The sequence below is a fragment of the Lagopus leucura genome, unplaced genomic scaffold (genome assembly GCF_019238085.1).
Source record: "Lagopus leucura isolate 7727_CA_CO unplaced genomic scaffold, USGS_WTPT01 35050-0_obj-0_obj, whole genome shotgun sequence".
In the NCBI taxonomy this organism is placed as follows: domain Eukaryota; kingdom Metazoa; phylum Chordata; class Aves; order Galliformes; family Phasianidae; genus Lagopus; species Lagopus leucura.
In genome coordinates, this window is record NW_024967775.1 from 33,788 (window position 1) to 41,165 (window position 7,378).

Sequence of the window (7,378 nt, forward strand, 5' to 3'; positions counted from 1 at the left end):
ATGGCACAGCAGTGGTGTGTATGGCACAGCAATGGTGTGTATGGCACAGCAGTGGTGTGTATGGCACAGCAATGGTGTGTATGGCACAGCAGTGATGTGTATGGCACAGCAGTGGTGTGTATGGCACAGCAGTGATGTGTATGGCACAGCAGTGGATGTGTATGGCACAGCAGTGATGTGTATGGCACAGCAGTGGATGTGGATGGCACAGCAGTGATGTGGATGGCACAGCAGTGGATGTGGATCGCACAGCAGTGATGTGGATGGCACAGCCCCATTGCTGGGAAGATGCAGCTGAACACAGGGAGCTGCTGGCGCAGCCCACAGGCCGTGGCTGAACGAAGTCATTGGAGCTGCTGTGGCCGCTCACATTTCACGTGCTTTACCCAGCAGTTCATCACCTCCTGATAAAAGTTGGTGTCTCATTTTCAGTGCGCATTTGTCTGGCTGCAGCTCGCAGCGGTTGAGGCTTTTTCTATCTTCCTGCACAGATTAAAGAGCCATTTATACTCTCCTGTGAAAGCTGTTCTGTGGCGCAATCCGCCGCCCTCGGTCTCCCTTTGGGTGAGCTGAGCAGATTGTGCTCTTTACATCTTGGCTGCACGGCGCTCCCTGCAGCCCTCACACGGCACTGTGTGGCTCCTGCAAAGCTCCTTTCATTTCTCAGCACTCCTCCAGGCGCTGCTCAATGAGAGCAGCTCTCTCTGCAGCCTGTCCCAGCGCCCCTTGAAGCCCTTTGGGAATGAAGCCCCCCATCCCCATCAGCCCCATGCGGATCCCACAGCAACTCCCCACGCCACAGACCCCCATCGAGGTCTCGGGGTGCTCCCAGATCCCATAGCACAGCCCCATCAGCTCTGAGAAGAGCCAGCCGCTGCCCTCAGTGCCCCGTGATCACCGCCTGTGGGGGCACATCATCATTCCCCCCCGCAGCACACTCAGGTCCCCGTGGTTCCCCCTGCTCAGTGCTCCATCTGTTCTGCCACACCGTGGGCTCCTCTCAGTGCTTTTGCTGTACATGCACCGAATTTGGGCTTTGCTTCCCTGCTCCCATCAGTGCAGCCCACGGCCCCGAGCCTGTCTGGAATGAGTCACGTATGGTTGGACACTGCAGGATGTGTGGTCAGACAGTGTTGGTGCCCCTGAGTGCCACCAGCTCTGCACAGCGGCGGCCCTGCAGGGTCCAGGATGGCTACAGTGAGGCAGTGGGAGTGGGGGGCTGATGGGGGGCTGATGGGGGGGGGGGGGGGGGGGCTGCATGCAGGATCAGCAAAGCAGAGCAGGGCTGCAAGCAGCACGGGTGGGAGAGCAGCCCTGCAGTGTGGGTGGCTGCAGATGGGAGCAGAGACTGCAGTGCCTGCAGTCTGTGAGTGTGGGGAGAGCTGGGAAGTGGGGGGCCGGGATGGAAAGGAGGCATCTGCTGGACCTGCAGAGGGGAACTCAAATGGAGACGGTTCGCTAAGAACAACTCAGTGGCACAACAGAGCAAAAGGTGTCCGAGCTCTGCTGTGAGGGCTGAGTGCTCTGCAAGGCTCCAGCGGGACAACGCAGCCACGGACAGCAGGGTGGCTGCAGCAGCAGGGGGGGCTGAGCTGTGTGCGTGGCTCTGTTCTGCCCATGTGCCTGATAGTGCACGGCTGTGTGCATCTGTCTGTGCTTTGGGATCAGCCCCAGCCGGGCAGCCTGGGGAGCTGCTGTGCAGACAGCTCTGTCTCACCAAACTGCAGCCCTACTGCCAGCACCAAGGCGGGGACACATCCGTGCCACCAGTGCCAGTGGGGTCGGGTCTGGGCTGCAGGGATACGCAGCCATGGGGGCAGGAGGGGCTGTGTGGGCCTGGGGGCAGAGCTCAGCCCCACAGCACGACGTTGGCACTGCAGTGAGATGCTGGATTGCCATTCAGTCACATCCCACGTTCCGGAGAAGCTCCTGATTTGATTTGCACGCACTGCGAGGTGCTATGAGAGCAAACCTTCCTGCAGATCAGTGCAGCCCGCTGCTGGGCCACGTGTGCAGCGATCCACAGCAGCTGGAGTCCTTGTTGTTCTCCAGACGTGAGGAACCCTTGGATTCATTTTTTTTCTGCCCTCCACGTGCATGTTGGCTGTATCTGCTCCTTCTTGAACCCTCCTGACAAGCTGCACAGCCACAGATGTCTGCCACCCACTGAGCGCCGTTCGCAGCTCCGTGGTGCTGAGGTCCCTCCCCATGCAGCCCCTCCATCGGGTGCTGTGGGCACAGAGCCCACCCTGCATTGTGTCCACGCCGTGCTGCAGCACCCAGCCTGCTTGCAGTGCCAGCAGCCATCCTGGGCAGCTCTGCACCATGTTTGCATAACGTGCAGCTCCCAAACCCTGCCTGGGTTTCGAGCAAAGCCCGCACTTCTCCAGCTTGGGGCTGCAGCTCTCATTGCCAGGGAGATGAATGCTTCTGACTATTTAAATACATGTTACTTGAATGGGACTGGCTTGCCAAGAGCTCTGGTTTGCTCTGTCTGCACCATAATTGCTGTTTATCATTCCACTCCTTTTTTTTCCCGTGAAATCCATGAATCTGTCGGTAGCGATCCCATAATGGCTCACAGGTAATGTCTTGCCTGCTGGGATTCAGGAGACAGAGGAATTAGGGCTGTGCACAGGGCTGGGCGCTGCACTTCTCCCTCCACTTCACACCTGGGATGGGTTGGGATCACAGAACCACGGCACGGCTGTGTTGGAAGGGACCTCAGTGCCCATCGCGCCGTGGGCCGGTGCCTCCCGCAGGCCAGGGGTGCTGCAGGGTTGAGCCCACTGCCCACTCTGCACTGGGTCCCCACCTCCACACCCCTAAGCTGAGCTGCAGGTTCCCCATGTTTGTCTCTGGTGTCTCACTGTGGTGCCGTGCTTCAGGTGGCACCGAGCTCCGATGTTGGTTTGCTGCCCGTGATGGCGCTCCCAGCCTCGCTCAGCACAGCCCAGGAGCACAGTAGGTGCATGCAGCCCCTGCCCCGGTGCTGAGCCCCTGCTGCTCTGTTTGACGTGAGCAGAGAGCTCCCAAGTTCTCCAACTCTCTCAGCCGCAGCCATGGCCTCACAACAGCAGCAGCACGTGGCTGCGTGGGGCACACGGTGACTCAGGCTCTGGCGCTGCGGTGGCTGTCAGCTCCAGGAGCAGTGGGTGCAGCCCTCACCGTGCAGGAGGTGACAAACCTCACCTGCCTGCACACCTGGGGGGGCAATGGGGTCCGCTGCACCACCACCCACTGCTCATTGCCCCCTCAGGGCAGCCCAGGGCACCCGAATCGGGGCCCCCCATCCATGTGCCACGCACTGCCCCGGGGTGGCACGTGTTGGGGAGCAGCCCTGGGATGGAGGTCGATGCTGGGCGTGGGGTGACACCAATGTGCTTTCAGTGGGGGTTACCAACTCTGCAGCGCTGTGGTTTCTCCCTCCCTGTTTTGTTCCAGGGTGGTCGTGGTGTTCTCACCTCCAGCATCGCTGCTCTTGGTGCCGCTGCACTGAGCAGCGCTCGCACTGAGCGCTCCTCTCCCAAAGGCTCTTTTTGCTGATCCCATTGCTTGCAGGGTTGCTGCAAGATGTAAATAGAAGAGCTCTGATCCTGCTGACACAAAAAGCAGCGCGTGAATCATCCTCGTGCTGGCACCATCAGCAGCGGTGCTGCTGTGCCACGGAGCCTTCCCTGCTGTCACACTGCTCCATGCCGGGCAGCGGGCAGCGACGCCAGGCCGTGCAGCGTCGCTGGTGAGGGATGCAGCGTTGGCGAAGCGTTGCTCTCGCGGCTGGGATGGCCGCTGCTGCGACCGCTGGGGGCGACTCCATCAGATAACGGCCATCATCTGCTGGGAAGGCGGTGAGGAGCGGCTGCACGTGAGCGGGACGCTTCGGAGACGGAGCGATGCGAGCGGGGACACAGCAGCACCGCTCCTCCGGCACCCGGCCGTGCGCATCTGCAGGCCAGCGGCGGGACCTGCGGCTCTGGGCTGCCGCGCTCAGCAGCCAGCATCGCTTCCCCAGCCCCGCTCTCCTCGCCTCACCCTGCAGCCTCCTGGGTTCCGCCACCACTCAGCGCCCTGCGCGTGTGCTGCAGCACCACGAGGTCCCAGCACTGCTGCTGCCCGTCCCGATGAGCAGCCAACGGCCTTTGGGAAGGATTCCTCACAGTGAGAGGCTCTGCCCGGCCCAGCTCTCCCCTATTCTTGCTCTCACTGAGCAGAGCACAGCGATGCCAGCAACAAGCCGCAGCTTCGTCCTCAGCCCGGCGTTCCCATACGGACACTGGTGCTCACCAGCTCCGCTGTGGCATCCACTCCACCAGCGGGGCTCTCCTGCTCCTTCCTGGGCTCCCATCCGTGGGAACCCGCCTGCAGCACAGCTGTCAGCATCTCCGTGCTGAGGGCGATGCAAAACACGCGGAGGAACACCGGAGTCGTGCAGGAGCGTTTGAACTGAATCCGAATCGTCACCGTGGGGCGCAGCGGAGCAGTGCTGGGGGCGGCGCTGCCCCGGGTGCCGCCATCGCTTGTGACGGCCCCACCGGACCGGTTCTGACCCATGGGATTTGCACAGCCAGCACCCCGGGGCAGCGCAGCGCAGGGCAGCACGTCCAGCAGTGCCAATCGTGGACTCACAGAAGCGTTAAGGTTGGAGATCTCTGAGACCCCCGTGCCCAACCCCAGCCCACCCCCACCGTGCCCCCAGGGCCGCGTCCTTACGGTCCTTCGGCACAGGCATGGACTAACTGGAAGCAGAAAGTACTGAGCATGAGAATGTATGGTGAGCAGAAAAGTGACACGGGAAGCTGAAGGCAGTGGGAAAGCACTGGGGGATGACGGTGCAGCGTTGAGCTGTGTTCCTCTTCTGGTTGATTCTGCTTCTGGTTTGTAAATCGGGACTTTAAACCACAGAATGACTGAATGGTTGGGTTGGAAGGGACCTTAAAGATCACAGAGCCATAGGATGGTTGGGTTGGAAAAGTCCCAAAGGTCACAGAACCATAGGATGGTTGGGTTGGAAAAGTCCCAAAGATCACAGAACCATAGCATGGTTGGGTTGGGGATCAGCTGGCACCTCCAAGGTGCAGAGCAGGAGGCTGGCAGCAGCTCTTCTGGGGAAATGTGCATCTACCAACATGATGGAGGACAGGAGGGGGTGGCCTCACACTGAGCCCGGGGGGGTCAGGTCAGGTACTGGGAGCAATTTCTTCCCTGAAGAGCAGTTGGGCATCGGCACAGCTGCACAGGGGTGGGGGGGAGCTGCTGGAGGAGCATTAATTTCTCCAACAAAGAAAAGCAAAGCACTGAAGCCGATGTATGTGTGTACCTGTCTACACAGGGCTGGAGCACCTGAGGGGGGCTGGGGGCTGGAGGAGCTGGGCTGGTTTGGCCTGGGGAGGAGAGGGCTGCAGGATGACCTCAGTGCAGCCTGCAGTGCCTAAAGGGAGCCTGCAGCCAGGAGGGGAGTCAGCTCTTGGCAAGGGGAGATGGCAGCAGGACGAGGGAAATGGTTTGGAGCTGAGGGAGGGCAGCTGGAGGTTGGATGTGAGGGGAAGTTGTGTGCTGTGAGAGCGGTGAGGGGCTGGAACAGCTGCCCAGAGAGGCTGTGATGCCCCGTCCATCCGTGGAGGTGTTGGAGGCCAGGTTGGATGGGGCCCTGGGCAGCCTGGGCTGCTGTGAAATGGGGAGGTTGGTGGCCCTGCATTGGTGGGGGGTTGGAGCTTCGTGATCCTTGAGGTCCCTTCCAACCCAACCGTTCTGTGATGCTGTGATTCTATGATTTACAAAGAGCAAAGCTGCTGCCTCAGCTCCACAGCCTCGGGAGCACAGGATGCGCACACGGAGCTCCAGTGGCTGTAACAGCTCACATCCCCCTAGAGCAAATACATCAACAGGCAGCGCAGCGAGGAGCAGGCAGGGTTAAAAGCAACGCTGGGAAGAGTCAGAGGCTTTTGTAAACAGAATAGTGACTCAGATCCGCGGAGAGGGCTCTGAAAGCACAAACACACACAGGTGAGGCTCCGTCAGCGCAGCGCACGTGGGGTTCTGAAAGCTTTCATCATGACCCTCAGAAAAGGCTTTATTGTTTTCTAAATAACCGCTCACGGAGGCTGTGCTGCACAGCCCTGCACAGGGACAGCAGCTGTGGGCTCCCCTCCTTGGGGAGCTCCCACCCCACTCCGATCTGGGGGGCCCTGCCGGGGCGGGGGGACCAGAGGGACCCCGAGGGGACCCATCCTCAGCCTCACTGCGGGTCTGCGGAGCTCTGGAGGAACTCATGGACACCAAAAGAGGGAGGCAGAGGGGGCGGGGAGGGTCGTCCTGCAGTCACCGCAACGCCCAAACCGAGCGCCCCGAACTGCCCCCCCCGAATTGCCCCTCCTGGGGGTGGGGAAGGCGGTGGGAGAGGGCGATGGGCAGAGACGGGAGATGGGCCGAGGGCAGAAGATCACAGGGAGCAGATGGGATTTAGCGACTGCTGCTGGCACCTGAGAGGCGATGACCAAAGGCAGGGGATGCGTCCTTCCCTAACGGACCCTCGGGGGCTTCCCGTGGCCGCAGCTCTCCGAGCGCTGCCCAGCAAAGCTCCGTACCGCGGGGCTCCCCTTGGGGCGCTGCCCCAGCGCTGCGCCCATGGCTGTGGAGGACGGGCCGCTCCACCACGGCCCCCCCTGGGCTGCGGGGAGCTGCTGCTCCGCGCCCCTCCTGCACCGGCCTCGGGGGCTGCGGGATTCTTCTTCTGCGTTTTCTCACCTCCTCTCTCCCAGCTGTTTCGCACTGTTTTCCCCATCCTCAGATCCGCTCCCCCCGAGGGCCCCACAGCGCAGCCCCACGGGGGTCCCGGCTCTGCAGGGCCCGGTTCCCTCGGCCCGCGTAGAATCACAGAACGGCCTGGGTTGCAAAGGACCGCAACTCTCATCCGGTTCCAATCCCGTGCTACGTTCCGACACCCTGCGTACCAGGCTGCCCGGAGCCGCATCCAGCCCGGCCTCGAATGCCTGCACGGACGGGGCATCCGCAACCTCCTCGGGCAACCCGGCCCATAGCGGGAACACCGGCACCGCGCGGAGCCGTGCGGGCTCGTGGGGACGCAGCGGGGACGAAGGGGACGGCGGGGCCATCCGGAGGCCGCGGGACATCGCGGAGCTCCGCACCCCCCGGCCCGGCCCTCGCCGCCCCCTCCCCGCCCCGCCCCGCCCCGCCCCGGGGCCGCTCCGCACGGCGCTGACGCGCGAGGCGGGGGCGGTGCGTGACGCGGGCGCTGCCGGCGGGGAGCGGAGCGGAGCGGAGCGGCGGGGGCGGCCGAGAGCCGCATCCCGGCAGAGCGCGCCCCGCGCGGCCATGCAGCGGATCCCGGCGGCCCCGCGCTGACCGCCGCCGCCGCCGC